The sequence below is a fragment of the Aethalodelphis obliquidens genome, unplaced genomic scaffold (assembly GCF_003676395.1).
Source record: "Aethalodelphis obliquidens isolate GAN/ISIS:26980383/991018 unplaced genomic scaffold, ASM367639v1 scaffold40, whole genome shotgun sequence".
In the NCBI taxonomy this organism is placed as follows: domain Eukaryota; kingdom Metazoa; phylum Chordata; class Mammalia; order Artiodactyla; family Delphinidae; genus Aethalodelphis; species Aethalodelphis obliquidens.
In genome coordinates, this window is record NW_020837984.1 from 5,569,200 (window position 1) to 5,591,690 (window position 22,491).

At 39.3% G+C, this 22,491-nt stretch overlaps 1 pseudogene; it reads left to right on the top strand.

Moving 5' to 3' along the window:
* The first annotated feature begins 1,448 nt into the window (after nt 1-1,448).
* Nucleotides 1,449-2,281, top strand: LOC113633469 (ubiquitin thioesterase OTUB1 pseudogene; annotated as a pseudogene).
* The last annotated feature ends 20,210 nt before the right edge of the window (nt 2,282-22,491 follow it).

Below are 22,491 nucleotides of genomic sequence, written 5' to 3' on the forward strand. Positions count from 1 at the left end.
ATACCATGGAACCCCTGGTGCTCTGGGGAGAAGGGTTACAAACTACCAGACTACATGATCACAAAAGCTTCTTCCAGTTGAAATTGTAGGAGTCTCTTAAACCTTTCCAAAAGAATGAAGTGGTTAATTTTAGAGTGGGAGTGACATTGGCAAAATGGCAGAGCTCTCATTTCCCCACACAAAAAAAAAACGTTGAAAAACAAGAAGAAATTGTTAGAATCAACTTTATCAGAGCTCTGGAAAACAGTCAAAGGTTTACAGCAACTAAGTGGATGTCGAATAAAAAAAAAAGGCAACTTTGAGACAGTAGGAAAGCTTTATGGCATTTTTACTCATTCACGCACCATCCCCTCCCCAGAATGGTGGTGATATCAAAGCAGCAGCAATTCAGATTCCCACCATAGGACCCTGGTCCCTGGTTCAGCAGGGAGCAGAGTAGAAATTATCCACCAAGTGTGACCTGAAGGACTAGTACAAGGTGCTCACCTCTGTTTCATCTAACTAGAAACTCAAGCCATAAAAACAGTGGGTGTTGCTCAAAAACACAGCCAGCCAAACTAACAAACCTCAGTTGCCTGGGGCAAAGGATTATAGTCAAAACATACAAAAGACCACCTAAGGCCTGAGAACAAAAGCTGAGGAGAGTTTCTTTAGTAAATTAGAACATGTACAAGCAGGCATATATGCAGGGAAATACAGAAAATCATGTGCATGTCCAGAGTATGATGAATGCTCAGAGAAGACTTGAGAATACACTAAGCTTTTACCTCAGACGGATCCCTACAGTCAGTGCAAGCCTGCCTGAGTGCTGAAGGAGTGCCCTGGCATAGAGTCAACCTGAAAATACTTGGAGAGGTGTTGTTTGTTCAGCACTGGCATTCAAAGAAATCCATGTCAAACTTCTAGCTGAACATAAGCTAAGGTATAAAGACCACAGTGGCCACACACAACAAGGAATACACAACAAGCCTTTGCAGAAACAGTTTGGGGAAGTCATCAAACAAATGAACTACAGCATTCAGCAAACAAAAAAATCATCAAACCCTAGGGAAAGGGGGTGAATCTGATTTCCAGATTGCAGGAGATGAGAGAGAGAAAGGGGCAGAAAAAAATATTTGAAGAAATACTGGCTGAAAAGTTCCCAAATTTGATGAAAAACATGAATCTATAAAGCCATGAAGCTCAACAAATCCCACGTAGGATAAACTCAAAGAGACATACACTGAGACACATTAATAGGCCACAACACAATCCTCAATAAATTTTAAAACATTTAAATCATAGAAAATATATTGTCCGATCACAATGAAGTTATAGTTTTGTAAGAAAACTGGAAAATTCGCCAATATATGGAAAGCACACTCTTAAGTAATCACTGGGTCAAATAAGAAATCACAAAGGCAATTAGAAAATAATTAGAGATGAATTAATTAAAAAAAAAAAAACTTATGGAGCAGAAGAAGAAACATCTGGGCAGCAGCTCCAAAGGTGTTAACTGTCTTGTCTGTGCTGAAGCCATCATGGGTCAGCAAGAGAATGCTGTGCAGAACTCTCTGGTCTCTGAGCATCTGGAGCTGTCAGTTCTGTGCAAAGAGTATGCTGAGGATGACAGTGTCTAGCAGCATGAGATCAAGAACCTCCACGAAAAGTAGTCGTATATTGGCAAGATCAGGCCTGATGGGAACTGTATCTATTGAGCTTTCAGATTCTCCCACTTGGAGGCACTGCTGGATGACAGGAAGGAATTGCAGTGGTTCAAGGATATGCCTGCTAAGAGCAAAGAGGACCTGGTGTCCCAGGGCTAGGTCCACTGTTGAGGCTTTCCACAACATATCCATGAACTTGATTGAGCATGTAGAGAAGTGAACCTCAGTAGCAGACCTGTTGGCCTCCTTCAAAAACCAGAGTAACTCTGATTACCTGGTGGTCTGTCTGGGGCTGCTCACCTCAGCTACCTGCAGCTTAAGAGCAAGTTCTTCAAGCACTTCATGGAAAGTGGGAAAACTGTCAAGGAGTTCTGCCATCAGGAAGTGGAAGCCATGTGCAAGGAGAATGACCACATCCACATCATCACACTGACTCAGGCCCTCAGCATCTTCATCCAGGTGGAGTACATGTCCTGCAGTGATTATGGCACTACTGACACACACACATCTTCCTCAAGGGCTCAGAACCCAAGGTCTAACTTCTCTACTGACCTGGACACTATGATATCATCTATAAAAAAGGTTGGCTCCGGCCTGCTACTGCAGTGCCTGCCCTGCCCTCTGCCAAGTGCTAGACATGTACAGAAGGCTTTTTGTGGTTTTAAAAAGGTCATATTTTACTCTTCCCACTTTCCCTGTCATAAAATCTTCCATGTTTTGTTAAAAGTGATGCTGGTGGTAAAAAACCAAAACCAAAAACAAACAAAACTCATGGGATGCAGTGAAGGCAGTATTCAAAGAGAAATATATAACTATAAACATTTACATTTAAAAAAAAAATCTCAAATCAATAAACTAACTCTGTACCTTAAGAAAGTAGAAAAATAAGAGCAAAGTAAAACCAAAGCTAGCAGAAGTAAGGGAGTAATAAAAATCAGAGTGGTATCAATAACAGAATAGGAAAATAATAGATAGAATCAATGAAATTGTAAGTTGGTTCTTTGAAAAGGTTAACAAAAGATCCCACATGCTGCAGAGCGGCTGGGCCCGTGAGCCATGGCCGCTGAGCCTGCACGTCCAGAGCCTGTGCTCTGCAGCGTGAGAGGCCACAACAGTGAGAGGCCCGCGTACCGCAAAAAAAAAAATATATAGCTTAGATAAAATGGACCAATTCCTAGAAACACAAATTATTTAAACTCAGGAATAAAAAATCTCAACAGACCTATAACAAGTAAAGAGATCAAGACAGTAAACAAAAACCTCCCAACGAAGAAAAGTTCAGGACCAGTTGGCTTCACTGCTGAGTTCTACCAAACATTTAAAGAATTAACAACAATTCTTCTCAAGCTCATGAAAAAAATAGAAAAGGATGGAACACTTCCTAACTCACTCTATAAGGCCAGCATAACCTCAATACTAAAGCCAGATAAAAGACATCAAAAGCAAAGAAAACTACAAATCAATATTGTTTATGAATATATATGTGAAAACCCTCAATGATATTATCAAATAAATCCAACAGCGTATCAAAATAACTATGTATCATGACCAAGTGGGATTTATTTCAGAAATGCAGGGTGGTTAAACATGAGAAAAATCAATCAATGTAATACACCACATTGACGAATGGGGGGGGAAAAACACATGATCATCTCAATCAACCCAAAAAGGCATATGACAAAATATAATACTCTTTCATGATAAATCACTCAGAAAACTAGAAATAGAAGGAAACTTCCTCATCATGATAAAGGGCATTCATGAATACCCACAGCTAACATCACACTCAGTGGTGAAAGACTGAAGGTTTTCTGCCTAAGATCGGGAAGAAGACAAGGATGCCCACTTTCGCTATTGCTATTCAACACTGTGCTGGGCAATTGGACAAGAAAAAGAAACAAAAGTCATCCAAATTAGAAAGAAAGAAGTAACACCTCTATTCACAAATGGCATGATTCTAAATGTAGAAAATTCCAAAGAACATACAAGACAGTTTCTAGATCTAATAAATGAATTTAGCTAAGTTGCAGAGTACAAGATCAACACACAAAAATTAGCTGTGCTTCTGTACACCTGCAATGAATAATTCCAAAAGGAAAGTAAGAAGCAATCCCATTTACAGTAACACCTGAAGAATAAAATATTTAGGAATACATTTAACCAAAGAGATGAAAGACTTGTAAACTGAAAGCTACTAAACATTGCTGAAAGAAAAGGAAAGACATCCTATGTTCATGAGTTAGAAAGGCAATACCGTTAAGATGGCAATTCTACTCAAAGCAAACTACAGATTCAATGCCATCCCTCTCAAAATTACAACAGCCTTTTATGCAGAAATGGAAAAGCTGATCCTTCAAGTTCATATGGAAGTGCAAAGGGCTCCAAATAGCCAAAATAATCTTGAAAAGAACAAAGTCAGAGGACTCAGGTTTTTTATTTCAAAACTTACTATAAAGCTACAGTAACCAAAGCAGTTTGATAGTGGCTTAGGGGTAGACATAAACACCAATGGAATAGAACTGAAAGTCCAGAAATAAATGCATACATCTAAGGCTGCTTTAACTTTTGACAAGGATGCCAAATCTACTCAAAAGGGAAAAGAACAGTCTTCAACAATAGTGTTGGTACAACTGAATTTCCACATTCAAAAGAATGAAATTGGGCCCCTATTTCACATCATATACAAAAATTAACTCAAAATGGATCAGTAATCTAAATACTAGAGCTAAAAGCATAAAAGTCATAGTGGAAAACATAGGGGTAAATCTTCATGACTTCTGATTTGGCAGTGAATTCTTAACAATCACACTAAAAGTATGAGAAACAAAAGGAAAAATAAATAAATCAGATTTCATCAAAATTAAAAACTGTGCAGCAAAGGACATTATCAAGAAAGTAAAAAGTCACCTTACAGAATGGGAGAAAATATTTGTAAATCTTACATCTGATAAGGGTATAAGATCTAAAACAGACAAATACCCACTACAATTCAACAACAAAAAGACAAACAGCCAATTCAAAAATTGGCAAAGAACTTGAATAGACACTTCTCTGAAGATGATATACAAATGGCCAATCACGTGAAAAGATGCTCAGCATCATTAATCACTAGGGAAATGCAAATGTAAATCACAGTGAGATACCACTTCACACCTACTAAAATGGCTCTAATTTAAAAACAGAAAATCATAAGTGTTGACAAAAATGTAGAGAAATTGGAACCTTCATACACTGCTGATGGAAACGTAAAATGGTGCAGCTGCTTGTGAAAAACAATTTGGTGGTTCCTCAAAAATCTCAACATGAAATAACCATATGACCTGGCAATTCCACTCCTAAGTATATACCCAAAAGAATTCAAAACAGGGACTGAGACAAATACTTATGTGCCAGTATTTATGGAGGCATTATTTATAATAACCCAAAGTATCCATCCATGGGTTAATGGATTAATAAAATGTAAGATATAGCCATCCCTCGGTATCCTTGGGGGGATAGGTTCCAGGACCCTCTATGGATACCAAAATCCACTGATGCTCAAGTCCCTTATTAAAAATGGTGTACTATTTGCACATAACCTATGCACGACCTCCTGTATTCCTTAAATCGTCTCTAGATTACTTATAATTACTTATAATACCTAATTACGTGAATGTTACGTAAATAGTTGCTGGCATGCAACAAATTTAATTTTTGCTTTTTGGAACTTTCTGGAATTTGTTTTTTTTAGTATTTTTGATCCATGGTTGGTTAAATCTGAGGACATGGAACCCACAGATATGGACTGACAACTGTATACTCACAATGGAATACATTTAATCATAAAAAAGAATAAGTTCAAATACATACTGCAACATGTATGAACCTTGAAAACATGCTAAGTGAAATAAGCTGGAGACAAAAAGACAAATACTGTATGATTTCAGTTGTATTAAATATCTAAAATAGGTAAATTCATAGAGATAGAACATAGATTAGATGTTACCAGGGATTCGGTGGTGGGAAGAATGCTGAGTGGTTGCTTAATGGTTACAGAGGTTCTGCTTGGATTGAGGAAAAAAACTGGAAATAGATAGTAGTAAATGACTGCACAACATTGTGAATGTAATTAATGTCAATATATTGTACACTTCAAAAATGGTTAAAATGGCAAAGTTTGGAATATACATTCTACCACAATAAAAAAATTTAATAGGGTGAGATTTAAGGAGGCTGTTCAATATTCCTTAGTGCTTCACCTTTATTTCTGTTTTGAGTCACTGGGTTAGTGGTGCCTCTTTAGTATATCCAATAATCTAGCAAAGTTCTCCTTAAGCTAGCACAAGAAAATCTATGGAAGAAGAAGTGGAATATGTGTGTGTGTGTGTGTGTGTGTGTGTGTGTGTGTGTGTGTGTGTATAATGGCCTACTCTTTTGCATTCAGAAATATAATTATTTATCCATAAAGCAACATAGAAATGAATAAAATTAATGTACAAATATAAACACTGCATATAAACACATAGGGTAAAGGGTATACAATGTTTTTGATGCAATAAAGCTTCTGTTATTATAATTTTGCATGTGTTTTCCTGCTTTTCAACACATATTGTGTCTAATCTTTTCATGGTTTTTTCCTTCTTGTTTATTTTTTTCTATAGTGTTCAAATGTTAAATATGACATCAACACTATTTTGTTGCTTAGAAGCAATGTTTCAATGAACTCCATTAAGATTCTCTTCCCTGTCTTATTTGAAGTCTACCACTGCTGAAATGTCTCCTGCATTCTATTGTCTTCTGAGGGCATCCTTTTCTTCTGGGTTTCTCCATGAGTTCGAACTCCAATCTTTGCCTACCCCAAGCTACTCCTGATTAACTTTGTGCTTTCTGAGTAAATAGGTCAGCACAGAACAACCTGACTTTAAAAAGCATCATTTTTCTGTAAAACCTAACATAAGCTAAATAAAGTTTTATGATTCAACACAACAAAACCCTCATTAGGAATGCACAACTGAGTTTTTTCATGGTCTACATATGCATAGTGAGGTAAGAGAGTGGAGAAGAGAATCATCTGCATATCATTGGTCAGGCTCCAAACAGCCATGATATTCAGTGGACAGCTTTCGGGGGAGGCAGAGATATCTGAAACAGGGGTCGATGGCGGGAATAGAAAGAGAAAGAATGTAAGTGACACTGGTGAGGGATAACTATAATATCTATCAACTGATTAGAAGTCCGAAATATGGAAGAAGGAAACTCAAAGCTCACAGAGACTGGAAGAAGGTGAAAGAAACCAGTTGTTTTCAGGATGAGAACAGAATGGAGGAAAAGGGAGTCTGAGGTTCTAATGGGATAGAACCTTAAATAGGAAGAGTTTAAGTAGAACACTGAGATTCAAAAGCTGAAAATCTCAGGAGAGAAGACAGAGCAAAGGACTCAAAGCAGCAGCAAATGACATGGAAAAGGACCAATTTTAGAGGTAGTAGAACCTAAAGGATAGCACGGAAAGCAAGCACAGAGTGAGGGGCAAAAAATATTCCATAGAATGTAAGGTGGGAGGAGTGACTTGGATTTGGGAGATAAGGGGTTATGAATAATATTTAAGAAAGTTATTTCTTTGTGGTTATGGAACTGGGAGTCACACAGCAATGGAATGAAGGTGGTGAAGTAGGCAGGGGTGTTAAAATACAGGCAATTCCTTCCCAAAGGCTAATAATGAAAAGAAAAACAACAAGAGGAAAATGGCCTGTGGAGGTAACAAGACAGAAGGAGGGTTTCTATTTTATTAATATTTTTAAATATAAAGGTGGAGGTAAAACTCACAGAGAAGTAAATCAATTCATGGGAAGAGAAGGGCTAAATTGAAGGGGGCAAGAAAATGGAGTAGAAGAGAATGACTGAAATCCAGGACAAAGCTGAAAACCTAGCCCTGGGAAGAGGAAAACAACTTCTAAAACAGAGACAGGAGAAATGAAAGCCTAAATAAAAGACGACACAGACGAATCACCAGAATGACTTCAACAGCCTCAATTCAGCAGGCCCAATGTTCTCCGATGAAACTGAAGAGAGGAGAGGTGGCTTTGGGGCTCAAAGGCAGAAAAGTGATTTGAAAGAGAAAGTCAGCAAGATAAGGAGGAAACAAGAGAGGAATAAAGGAACTACTAAAACAATAAGCAGATGCCCTCTTGGAAGTAATGGAAGTTCAAGGGAAGCCTAGATTTCATTAAAGCAGGCGTTGAGAGATTCACATGTAGAATAAATGAAGGATGGTGTAGCATTTGCTTATGAGAAAAACAAGGCTCCTAAGAGATAGGCAGAGGGGCAGAACAGGAGAGGAACCCAGGACGCTGGGTAGAATTGTGGGGATGGAATGAGATAGAGATGTTTTGTACCTGCTAGGAAAAGCCGTGGCTATCTTATTTACCAGCATGACTCTCCAAAACTGGGTGGAATTTCATTAAAGATGTGGGATTCAGTAAAGGCTATCTGGTTCATGATTGGCAAATGATACTTGCCACCTCTTCCCCTAGGCTCAGGAGAGGAATGTGTGGTGCTGAAAGGGACAGATTTTGTTTTCACTCCTGTTGGCTGCCGGCATGGGGCCCAGCAAAAGCAGAGTCACGCAAGTGCAAACTTGCTGCTTTTTAAGCAACGAGCTGGCAGGGAAGAGATCCTCTCTTTATCATGTATTTATTTATTTATAATTTGTATAGCATCCATATCCAAATGGATTTGAGGCAGTCTGCAATAAAAACACATGTACACATGTCACAAGATACTTAAACTAAAGGTCAGAGGGAGCCTAGAAAAAGGAGGATAGCTCTTGCAGCGTGTTGTTCTGCAGGAAAATAACTAGGAAGAAGAGACGGCAGCCTGAGGACAAATGTTTCTCAGGGGCGCTCTCCCATTGCTGGTTTTGTCCATGACAACCACCAGAGAAAACCTTTCATCTTGGAGTATGCCCAAACCAAAGGTCCCAAGCCCAGAGAGAGAAGAGTAGGGTCTGGTGCTCAGTGAGAAGATGCTGTCAAGCATATGTGCATTGTTCCCACTGCCTTCAGCCCAGGAGGTAACACTGCTGGGGTGTGAATGGATTTCCTGATGCCAGCAGAGGGGACCAATCCACCTCTGTCTCCAGGAGACTTGTCAGATGAGACTCTCGAATGCCAAAGTCAGTGTAAGCTAAAGGCAAAATGTCTAGACCCCAGGGCCTTGGAATCAGCTCCATTTCACTGCTTCCTTTACACACAGCCTCTTCTTCACATGCATTAAAACCTCACCAAGGCTGGTTTCTAGGTCTGCACAAAAGACCATTGAATGCCATCCAAGAAGTCCTCACTCTCTAAGAATCCTAATGGAGCACCGCCACTGTGACCACACACAGGGCAGGCACAATGACCCAGTGGGAAGCAGAGGCCCGCCATCCAGTCCCAACGGGTGTCTGTGACCTCACTTTGTACGCCCACACAATGCAGCTTTCTTTTGATACAGGGCAGGATGCTGCTCTAAGAAATTTCAGAGGGAGCCCTTCTCTTCTCACACTCTGCCCCCTGCCAGTGTCCACCTGAAGCTGACCACAGCTGGAGCGTTTTCTCACAGGCCATGAAGAGTTGGCAGTGGCAGGTAAGTACCAACAATCTGATACCTTCTGTGGCACAGACACACTCTCTATAGTTGGCTGTTGCTGCTACTGGGATTTTTTATAAAATGGGCAATGTAGATGGGTTAAGGGATTTCACTTAACAGTGTCTTGAATCTTCTGCTAGTAATATCCAGAGGCAGCTATGTTTATTAGTGAAAGAAGTAAATAAATAAACAGAAAAACGCGTAGAGTACTGACATCAGAAAGGAAGAAGTGTAAAGACATTCATCAGAAGTTTTTTACTAATTTAGTTCTATTCCTGTTTGATTGAAGAAAATGGTTCTCCATTGTGCTTAACACAGCTGAGGACATCTGATGGATTAGAAGTGTTCTAGGACAATGATATCTCTGGTAAATGCAAAGATCTAGGTGCCACCGGCATAGAGAAGAGCCAAGTTTTGTCCCACTCATGCTTTTCCTCACTGTGGCCTTTCCGAGGACTGAAGAAATGAGTCTCATGGGAATTGGCAGAGTGGTTAGTTTGGACCAGCCTCATCAACAGTGTAGGTCGCAACTTGGTCAGTTCAGGCCACTCTGCTTGTCAACTCTCAAGGTCAAAGAGTTGATAAGATGGGATATCACAATGCCTCCATCAAGGGGGCTAGTTTTCAAGCTGTATGTGTCCAAGATTTACCATATTTCTCTGGCAGCTTGAGCGTTACACTACTTCCTTGTTCTCACAAGGAGATGAAAATGGAGGGAAGACGTTACAATCTCAAGTGTCTGTGGAAATCACCCACTGTAGCTATTTTATTCAGGAGGGATGTGCTTCCTGCCCCCATTATTCTAGGCAATTGGGTATTAACTCTCACTATATTTGCTACACTAATGGTTTCTCCTAATAGCCCCACCCACCCTAACCACTAGTTGAGTTCAAATGCCTTGACATCTGTCTCCATAACTTTAGTCTTTCTCTCCACCCAGCCTGAGTGAGAGGCTTGCCTTCCTTCCATTCCGCGTCATGATCTACAGTAATAGGTTCAAGAGGGCGGAAACTTGGTTCCAGCCTCCCTGACGCTTTGACTCACCCTGTAAAAAGTTATTGGTGTCAGCCCTGGTCTAGCAATTGCCTCTCCCCCCACGCCCCCTGGCTTGAATAATTTTACTTCCCCCTGCTGCACCATACAATAACCTCTAATGAGCTCTCACATTCCTTCCTCAAGCACCCACTGCCTCCATGTCAAACAAGGAGAGAAAAATAACTTCCTGCTGAAAATCCACATGGCCATGAAGTTCTAAGCAACTTAAGTAACATACAGAAGCAGGTCACACTTTACAGAAATGGGAATCCATCAAGTATAGGGAAAAGAGAGAATATGATCTATGTGCGGGGACAGCATCAGCCCTAGTCCCCAAAAAAGGGGGGAGGGGAAAAAAACAAAGAGAACTTGACAACCTGAGCTGAAAATAACTTTTCAATATTTTGTCCTAGGATTTGTGTTATATACTTCAATATGTAACAGGAATCCCAATATAGATGACCTGTTCACACGTTTATAGTTAATTTCACCAGGAAATGAACCAACATTCCTTAGCCCCCCACTGTGTGCTAGGCCTGATTATCTTACATTATCTAAGAGTGGAAATATGTGTTTAGAACCATTTCTCTCCCCCTCCCCATACACATTTTCTGAATACTTCCATCAAATATATATATATATATACGTAATCACACCCCATAAAGACATAGACACAATTGCACATTCAGTTTCCTTTTTTATCTCTTTGTCCCTTTTCCTAACTCACATCAGGTAGATTTCAGCTTAGAATACTCCAAGGGCTATGGGATGGAGAGGTGATCAGCTCTGCTTCTCAAACTACCATACAACCACTGTAATGATGGTCCTGCATGGGACCCCATGCTCCTTGCACGAAGAAGGATATGACTCGGCAGCTGCCTAACCTGGAGCTCCCTGTGGAGGTCATGCTTTTCCTCCTTGGGCCTCCTGGGCCATAATGACCCATGAGCACTCACTACCCCTCTTGCTTTCTAAACTTTCACATACTTGTTAATTTCTTCCTTGTGTATCTCCCTGTGGTAATAGCTGAAAATCTCTTAGAATATTCTTCAACATTTTCATACTTTCAAAGGGATAGCTAGAGATAGAGCACGTCCAGGTAAGAATACCCCATAGGCCATGAACAAGGAAGAAATACATTCTGAGCAGAATTAGTAATGTCCATGCAGAAAAGGAGGAGAGGTAAACCAAGATTCTTATCTCATGGACCACTTAGTATGTGAGTGGGTGGGCTCAGAAAGCAAAGAAACTTACCTGTGGGCACTCAGCAACTAACTGGGAGAGCCAGAGGGTGAACATAATGCTTTCTGATTTCAATTGCAACACTGGCTGCATTAAACTCCACCCTTCTAAGTTGGCCTCCTGGCCTGTAATATATGCTCTAATTAATCCTTGCTTCACCTGGCTTCTAGGTTCATCATAGAAAATCACTTTCCTCTAGATATCACCCATTTGAAATTTCAATGGCTCCAAGGCCAGTTACTTATAGCTGAGATTCTCAGGTGTTTCCCCCGCCTCTGTACGCCTGATGGGTGATGTTCATGCGTATGGCACTGGATTTCTTGTGCTGACACAGTAAGCCTTGTAGCTCTAAAGCCACCTTCTTTCTTACCATTCAGTGATTGCACTGGTATGCAAAAGAATGTGAGTGACACTGCTTTCCCAAGTAATCAGTTACCTGCTTCGGTAGGAAGTCATACTCTCCATCTGCTGAAGCCCCTGCCTCAAGTACTTCTGGAAACTTCCAGAGTGTCTCACAGCATCTGAGCTGTTCTTTGTGCTTCAGTCTTTCCAGCTACTCTATTAAGGACAGTAATTCTCTTTCAGCTGTCCTTTACTGGTGAGGAGGTATGTGGCATTCTGCGTGGCATTCTATTAGAGGACCCCAAAGGCAATGTTCTTTGAGCCCCAATACGGGATGTGTATTTATAGCCTCTGTCATATCAGGGCCCAGATACGCATCATGGGGCTAGAACAGAAGCAGATTCCAGGAGCAGCCGCCATGTGAACACAGGCTCCTGTGTGATGATGAAGCCTTTGTCACAGTCTCACTCGCTGTATGCTGGATTTACTCACCCTTAGACTGATGGCCTTCAACCCCACCCAACGGATGTAATGGATATGGTACTGCATGTTCCTCATTCTGTCCCACTAATTGGCCAAGCTGGCTCAGTCAGACCTAAATTCCAGCAACGGACAGTAGAAGACTTCATGGTATGCTAAGATTCTTACCACACGTGATTATAAAAGTAGCAACTTTAATTTACATAAAGCAAATGTAGGTCAAAGAAAATCTCTACTAGATAGTCTTCCTAGAATCAAATTACTGATACACCTCACAATGGATTATGACAGGTCAGCATGCTGCAATACTAAAGTAAAAGTGGCTGGCCCACAGGAGGAAAGCAAAACCATCACCCAGCAATTTCCAAAGTGGACATGCCCAGCATCATTTTCCATTACTTTTTGCTTAGGGGCTGCACTTCAGTCCATGGTTGGAGCACTGCCCTGGCAAAGGTAGTGCTCTCATCATTTCTGCACCATTCATAATGGTGTTCCCAAAGCCTAAAAACACTCCCCACACTGTTCCCAGTTAGGGAATGCCTGTCAAATGTTAACCACCATTCAAGGCCCGAATGCTGCCTCCGCCAGGAAGCATTCCCTGATGACACCCATCCACACTCTTCACCATCGAGTAAACCTGAAGGTCGGAAGTGCTCCTTGAGCACAGAGACTATATTAAATGGCAAGCAGTATGTGTCATTTGGTTGTTTGAAATGCTAAGAATGAAATAAATTAGATGGCTATACTGGGGCTTTAGAGTCCAGAGTTGAATTCCATGATGTTGCATTTTCTCTGTTAAATTTCCTATCTATAGTGAACAGTACAAAATAAAATTTCTCATAACCATATTTGTGAAAAAAATATTACACTACATTGTACGAATCTGAACGGTTTACGCATTCATGTCTCTGTATGTAGGTGCTTTCACAGGCTCGATAAATATTTTTTTCAAAAAAATAAATGTAGATTATATAGGAAATATCATTTATACTTACAACATAAAAGTTGATGTAATAATCCCAGAATATATAAAACTCATACATCTCTATCTATTGATCTATTTATCTAAAGAGAAGTCTAGTAGATTCATGGCTGAAAATACTACCCACCTATGCTCTGCAGTGAACAGAAGTGGAATGTTCTATAAGGTAACCAGGTTGTCTGAAAGCAAAGTAGATTCTCTGTAATTCCCATTTTTATAGAAATTTATAATGCCATATGAATCCTAGTGGTGTAATAGCCACCACCTCCTTCTTATACTTCACACTGAAGTTGCTTTTGTGCCTTTCTTTTGGGAGAGGTAAATTTGAGGGTAGTAGCCACTATTTACAGTAAAAGGCTGTTATAGCGTTTTTCAAGGAACCAAAACAAAAAAACGTTCTAAGTGGGGATGTGGTAAAAGGAAGAAACAGTGTACCTCGGGGAGCTTCTCAAGGGCTTTCAGAATTGAATAGCTTCCTTGGGGGATAAAAATCTAGAGTTGGGATGAAAGGAATGAGATTTTTCTTGTAACTTTTTGACTAAAAGAATAAAGGTGGTCAAATGGACTGTAATTTGTTCCAGGGGAATACATCATCAACCACACATATTTACTGAGCTCTGATGATGTCATTCTGGATCCCAATCACGCTGCTCTGAATCCCACACCTCCCGGACTGAGCTCCAGGAAGACGAGACAACCTTTTGCAGAGCCGCTGCCCATCCCCAGGATTCCCCTGCCTCTGAATTAACTGTGTTCTTAAACACACATGCTCTTAGGGATGGAGTCTCTCAGAGTCATCTAATCCATTGCTTTGCATTCTTCAATTATCCATCAATATTTATTGAGGGCTTACTATGAGCACAGCAGAGTGGGGACCTAAAGGTGTTTGCAACATATTGAGAGCTTCTAACCAAGCTGGGATGATCCTCTGCTATGAAAGTACCAGTATGCTTAAAGGAAAAAGACAGAGGGGAGGAAAGGGGAGAAGGCAGGAAAAGGGAGGGGAGGAGAGGCAAGAGGAGGTTTGACTATTAATCATGAGGAGTTACTAAACCTGAGGTGCACCTTCACAGGGAGATGGGAGGATTCCTGGAGGAGGCAGACGGGTTGGACTTGTAAGAAGAACACTGAAGAGCCTTTGACCTTGACTGACAGCCTGGCAGTTCAGCTCAGACAGCATTTCCCAGACTGGTCTGCAGTACATTTTGTGGGAATTATGAAGGTGTGACCAAAAGAGGGAAGGGGAAGGAGGGCTGCATATCAAGTAAGACTGGAAGAACCTGGATTCACCAGATTTTTTCTTTTAAGGCAGAAGCACATGGTCTTTTAATATGCTGATAGTCACTGTGAATCTGCAGGAAAGGGGTGTAGGAAATAATATTTCCCAAATTTATTTAATGGAAAGAAAGGTTTTCACTGAAGACAGTCACAAGACTAGTGTTAAATAAGCCACAGTATGGGAAACGTTGCTAGTGCGTATAAGTGACTTACCCCAGGACTGACAAGGTAGAAAAGTCATTCTCCTTGGGCCACTCCCATGGTGCAAAGGAATAACTCTTGGATCAGCTCTGAGTCCAAGACTTCTCTGACATAATCCCTTCTTTGCCTCTTGATGTGAATCTTGCCTTCTAACGTAAAGCAGCAAAAGCACTGTTTCTGCTGACCAATGACAGCTTCAGTTGCAGGAGGAGAGAGAAGAATCTGACACATGGCATTTGGGGGCCTTCACAGAGCACTGCTTACTAGTCAACCTCTTGGGGGCAGGCAGGAGTTACTGCCTCTCGGCATTAATATAGCTGGGGAAATATCCGTTCCTAACACCATCAGTATATTGAGAAAATACGTTGCAGATTAGTTCTTTTAATTCAAGGTGCCACCAGACTGAAGTGCTGCACAATTCCTGTGCTTCCTCCAAAGTAAGTGGCTGGAGGCAATTTCCATTCTATTTTAAATGTTGTCTTTTCTACCAATAGCACAGGACATCCCTCCCTGCTCCGTTACCATGGATGGTGCTGGGTTTTGACTTTGATTTCCAAGTCAGCTTTTTAAGACATCGTGTTCATGCAAGTGGACTCAAGGCCTTCAGAAGTAGGTCAGGCATTTGCTGGAGGTCATTACAAGGCTACAAAATAGAGCATGCTTAATTCTGTTATTTCTGAAGATTTTTTTCTCCTCTCTCATGTGCATAGAAGACAATCAGTACTTAATTAAATTTTGGAACAGTTCCTGAAAATTTCAGACTGTCAAAGATGCCTGTGACCTCCTTTCACCCCAGTCACCCAAGAGAGGTTTAAACAAAAGCATGTAAAAGGAACAAAGTGGGTTTGTCCACCAAAGACATGAGAAACTACATCAACTGTCGCATTTTTATTTTAAACCCTGATGCTTGAAACATTCCAGCAAGAAAATCCTCAGTACACAAAATTCATAGATAGAGTGATCTAGTCATGAGTTCGATCTTTGCAATTTACATAGAGGTGGAGTGACTTAACTGAGATAACTGATAATGCAGTGCTATTCCTATAAACATTCAGGTTAGAACTCAGGAGGAGTTTAGCAGAGCATTAACTAACTAGATAGGGAATAGACTCTGCTGTGGCCAGGTCCCGCCCTCCAAGATGAAGCGCTCATTTCCCCAGCAGCTGGGTATGTGGTTAGTGACAGCCGGAAATCCCTTCTGAGAGTCCTCGGCTGCAGACAGCCACCTCATCAAGGTTAGGTCCTGTTCCTGAAACAACCACATCCAGTGCGAGCTCTAAAGAATCTTCCCCTTGAACCAACTGGAGACAACTATGCAGGAATATCCCAACCGCCGAGTGCTCCAAGGGATCACTAGATGAGGGCTTTGTTGTCTTTGCTTTGTAATCCTGTTGCTCCTTTGGACCAGCCCTGCTCCCCTCACTCCTCACAGGTCTTGTTCCTAGAACATTCCCCAATCAACCTCTTTCATGCTAATCTCCACCTCAAAGCCTGCTTCCCAGAGAATATCATCTGAAACAGAATTCAAAGCCTGAAGGTAGCTTTGAGGTCCCTATTCCAGTGTTGCAGGTGTCCTATAGCGCATGATTGGATGGGCTTTTGTGTGCGTGTGTGTGTGTGTGTGTGTGTGTGATTTTGTTAAAGTTTCCTGATGGTAAAATTTGTGAAAATGGACAGAGTAGAGTGCAGACAATTTGGATGTCAAGAAGAAATTCCCTGGCCAGAGCTGTCAGTTCTCCCTCTTCTGCCTTGCTGGATGGCAACACAGAAATATAAACTTGATAGAAGAAATAGAAGACAATGTTTCATTATGGCAAATTTCCTTTCAATGAGTAAGAAGGCATTTATCAAAATGAGCCTCGTCGACCTTCAGCTCTGGACTGCAGCCACTTATTAAGGACGGGGAGGAGACAATTTTTCATCTGCTGGGGACCTCTTATCAACTGATTTCATACGACTTACTGTGGATTTTTATTCAACAAGAATTATGAGCTGTTTCCATGCCTGCAGAGACCCAATATTTTTATTGTGTGGCACTGTCCCCAACTCTGCCCTAGTCCGTCATGACATTAAAACATGTTCACAGACACGGCCAATATAGCTTTATCTTATATTGACATTGTTACCCTCTCTCCATAAAAATCACACTGGCTCTGTCATTAGGTTATGAAAAGATATGAACTTGTCACATTTAAGTAGTGGAGAAATCGGCATTACATTTAAAACATTATAAAAAAGCTTCTGGGTGTGTTCTGCAAACCTAGGTATGTGAAGGTGGCAAACAAAAAAGTCCAATACTGAGAATTCCAGGGACTGTGGCTTTGGTTTGCATGGGTTCATTATTTAAACCAACCAGTGGCTAGTTTAATCATTTTAGAATAAACTTGATACAAGAATCAAGCAACTGAACAGAGCATTTCCTTCTGGTAGAAAGAATCACTAAACTCAAGCATACATCTGAGGATGCTGCTGGACACAGAATCCTAGTAATGGCAGCTACATGTTCAGAAAGAATGATTTGCACATGATCTGAATGATGGACAGCCTTCTTCTACAGAGGAAATACATTTCTGCCTGATGCAGCAGGATCAGTGAAGGGCTCTACAAGTGAAGCCCCTCTTCCTTTAGTGTTTTCTTAAAATTATTTTATGCAATTAATATTTGAATGTAATTTGGTGATTTTAAAGAGCACACAGAGTTATAGTTACGATTATTAAGCAAAAATTATGTATATAGAGTAGTATCCCTGCTTCCGCACTCCAATCTCATTTCCCTTACCAAAGGTAACCAGGATTATCATTTTGGCATGTATTATTTAAGGCTTTCTCTATTTATTTATATACATAGGCTTAATTTTTGTCTTTTTTTCAAAAAAATCTTTATTGGAGTATATTTGCTTTACAATGGTGTGTTAGTTTCTGCTGTATAACAAAGTGAATCAGTTATACATATACACATATCCCCATATCTCCTCCCTCTCATGTCTCTCTCCCACCCTCCCTATCCCTCACCTCTAGGTGGTCACAAAGCACCGAGCTGATCTCCCTGTGCTATGCGGCTGCTTCCCACTAGCTATCTATTTTACATTTGGTAGTGTATATCTGTCCATGCCACTTTCTCACTTCATCCCAGCTTACCCTTGCCCCACCGTGTCCTCAAGTCCATTCTCTACAACTGCATCTTTATTCCTGTCCTGGCCCTAGGTTCCTCAGAACCGTTTTTTTTTTTTTTTTTTTTTTAAGATTCCATATATATGTGTTAGCGTACAGAATTTGTTTTCCTCTTTCTGACTTACTTCACTATGTATGACAGACTCTAGGTCCATCTACCTCACTACAAATAACTCAATTTCATTTCTTTTTTTTTTTTTAACATCTTTATTGGAGTATAATTGCTTTACAATGGTATGTTAGTTTCAGCTTCACAACAAAATGAATCAGTTATATATATACATATGTTCCCATATCTCTTCCCGCTTGCGTCTCCCTCCCTCCCACCCTCCCTATCCCACCCCTCCAGGCGGTCACAAAGCACCGAGCTGATCTCCCTGTGCTATGCGGCTGCTTCCCACTAGCTATCTACCTTACGTTTGGTAGTGTATATATGTCCATGCCTCTTTATCGCTTTGTCACCGTTTACCCTTCCCCCTCCCCATAGCCTCAAGTCCATTCTCTAGTAAGTCTGTGTCTTTATTCCTGTTTCACCCCTAGGTTTTTCATGACCTTTTTTTTTTCTTAAATTCCATATATATGTGTTAGCATACGGTATTTGTCTCTCTCTTTCTGACTGACTTCACTCTGTATGACAGACTCTAGGTCTATCCACCTCATTACAAATAGCTCAATTTCGTCTCTTTTTATGGCTGAGTAATATTCCATTGTATATATGTGCCACATCTTCTTTATCCATTCATCCGATGATGGACACTTAGGTTGTTTCCATCTCTGGGCTATTGTAAATAGAGCTGCAATGAACATTTTGGTACATGACTCTTTTTGAATTATGGTTTTCTCAGGGTATATGCCCAGTAGTGGGATTGCTGGGTCATATGGTAGTTCTATTTGTAGCTTTTTAAGGAACCTCCATACTGTTCTCCACAGTGGCTGTATCAATTTACATTCCCACCAACAGTGTAAGAGGGTTCCCTTTTCTCCACACCCTCTCCAGCATTTATTGTTTCTAGATTTTTTGATGATGGCCATTCTGACTGGTGTGAGATGATATCTCATTGTAGTTTTGATTTGCATTTCTCTAATGATTAGTATGGTACTGGCACAAAAACAGAAATATAGATCAATGGAACAGGATAGAAAGCCCAGAGATAAACCCACACACATATGGTCACCTTATCTTTGACAAAGGAGGCAGAAATGTACAGTGGAGAAAGGACAGCCTATTCAATAAGTGGTGCTGGGAAAACTGGACAGCTACATGTAAAAGTATGAGATTAGATCACTCCCTAACACCATACACAAAAATAAGCTCAAAATGGATTAAAGACCTAAATGTAAGGCCAGAAACTATCAAACTCTTAGAGGAAAACATAGGCAGAACACTCTATGACATAAATCACAGCAAGGTCCTTTTTGACCCACCTCCTAGAGAAATGGAAATAAAAACAAAAGTAAATAAATGGGACCTAATGAAACTTAAAAGCTTTTGCGCAGCAAAGGAAACCATAAAGAAGACCAAAAGACAACCCTCAGAATGGGAGAAAATATTTGCAAATGAAGCAACTGACAAAGGATTAATCTCCAAAATTTATAAGCAGCTCATGCAGCTCAATAACAAAAAAACAAACAAGCCAATCCAAAAATGGGCAGAAGACCTAAATAGACATTTCTCCAAAGAAGATATACAGAGTGCCAACAAACACATGAAAGAATGCTCAACATCACTAATCATTAGAGAAATGCAAATCATTTCTTTTTATGGCTGAGTAATATTCCATTGTATATATGTGCCACATCTTCTTTTTCCATTCATCTGTTGATGGACACTTAGGTTGCTTCCATGTCCTGGCTACTGTAAATAGAGCTGCAATGAACATTTTGGTACATGACTCTCTTTGAATTATGGTTTTCTCAGGGAATATGCCCAGTAGTGGGATTGCTGGGTCATATGGTAGTTCTATTTGTAGTTTTTTAAGGAACCTCCATACTGTTCTCCATAGCGGCTGTATCAATTTACATTTCCACCAACAGTGCAAGAGGGTTCCCTTTTCTCCACACCCTCTCCAACATTTATTGTTTGTAGATTTTTTGATGATGGCCATCTGACTGGTGTGAGGTGATACCTCATTGTAGTTTTGATTTGCATTTTTCTAATGATTAGTTGTGTTGAGCATCCTTTCATGTGTTTGTTGGCAGTCTGTATGTCTTCTTTGGAGAAATGTCTATTTAGGTCTTCCATCCATTTTTGGATTGGGTTGTTTGTTTTTTTGATATTGAGCTGCATGAGCTGCTTGTAAATTTTGGCAATTAATCCTTTGTCACTTGCTTCATCTGCAAATATTTTCTCCCATTCTGAGGGTTGTCTTTCCGTCTTGTTTATGTTTTCCTTTGCTGTGCAAAAGCTTTTAAGTTTCCTTAGGTCCCATTTGTTTATTTTTGTTTTTATTTCTATTTCTCTAGGAGGTGGGTTTTGTCTTGTTTTAACATAAATAAGAATCATACTACATGGACTGTTCTGCATTTGCTTTTTTTTTTTTTAACAAAACAAAATGCTTTGGTGATCTTTCCATGTCTTTTGGTATCTCCCACTGGTAGTCATTTGAATGGTTTTACTTCTTAGTTCTTACTAGCAGTACTGAAATGCACATTCTTGTCCATGTTTCTTTGTACACATTAGCAAGGATTTTTTTCCCCTAAGATATAAATTTTAAATAGTAATTGCTGGGATAGAATGTACACACGTATATATTTTGATAGATACTACCAAATTTAATAGGGACTGATTTTATCAAATCCTCCCCACCTCTCCCCAGAGACTACTTAGGTTACTATATTATTTTACCCTTTTAATCTATTAACAGAGTAAATGTCATTAATAATTTCCAAACATCGTATATTCTCGCATTCTCAGAATAAACCCTAGCAGGTAAGGATGTATAATTCTTTTGAAGTACTACTGAATTTAATTTTTAGTTTTTGCTTTATCATTTTATTTAGGGTACTTACATCTATAGTAGAAGCAATATTGGTCTGTAGTTTTATTCATGTGTGCCATGATTATAAACTTGGCAAAATCACTTGGGTACATTTCCATGTGATTTTTAATGCTCTAGAAAAGTTTATAAAACATAGGAAATTATCTTTTTCTTATATTTTTGGTAGAACACATTCTAAAACTTTCTGAGTTTCATGTTTCTGTAGAACCAAATTCTTGACACATTGTTCAGTTATTTTTATCATTATAGGTCTCTTAAAATTTACTAATTTTTATTTGGTCAATTTTATTGGGTCAATTCTAGAAAACCATCCATTTCATCTAAATTTATAGAAATATTCTTATTCATACATTCTTTCACAATTCCCAAAATCCACCTCACGTCATCAATTTTTCCTACAGTAAATGAGAACATTTACTTGTTCCAATTTTTAATTTCTAAGTGAAGAGAACTTTTGTCTATACTTCTTTGGGTTAATTTTTAATTTTATTTTTTGTACTCAGAGAATTTGGACTAGTTATTTCTATGATTTAGAATTCACTGAGATTTTTCTCTAGACTAATACATTATTCAATTTTTTTTAACATTTCACTGAATCTGAAAAGATCATTTATTTTCTGTTTATTGGGTGTTATCATTTATATCCAGTACACTTATACCCAATATGAGAACAAGTATACATCTACACAGAGATATATAACCAAGTCTTTTCATTATATTATTTAAATACCTACAGCTTCACCTAACTTTTGCCCACTGGTTTGTTTTTTAGAGAGGTGTGTTAAACTTTTCATCTCTGTTTACAGATTCTTGTCACTTTCTCCTTGTTTGCAAAAGGTTTTGCTTTATATATATTTCAAAGGCATATTTTCAAATACACAAAATTCATGATTATTGGATATCCTCACCAAATTGTATCTTCAATTAATATATGATAGTCCTCTTCGCTGGATCTAATGTATCTATTTTTAGTTTAATTTTGTCATATTAATATTGAAATGTTTTATTTTTCAATCCTTTTATATTCAATCCTTCTGTGTTACATGGTTTTGGTATATTTATTTTAAATAACATCTGGCTGGTTATTATTATCATTATCAGACAACTAGAAAGCAAATATTTTAAAAGTAAATTTAATCCATTCAAATGTAATGTAGTTACTGATACTTTGAGATATAGCCCTTTCATTGCATTTATACTTTAATGAGCCATATATTCTGATTTTCTTTGTTTTTTTTCCATTTTGCCTTTTGTTAAAATAACATTTTCTTGCTCCAATTTTTTATTTATGCTAATGGTTTCAAAGTTATAAACCCTATTCCTAATGGTTACCATCAAACGTTTAAGCCACATTTTTAAACTTAAAGTTTTCTATCAATATGTAGAATTTATTACAATTAATATCCTTCCACACACCAAGACAAAAAATTCTTAGCAAGATTTTATTTTCCTCATCTTATGTTCAGAAACCACCACCTTCTTACTCACTACTTCACCACCAACATACTATG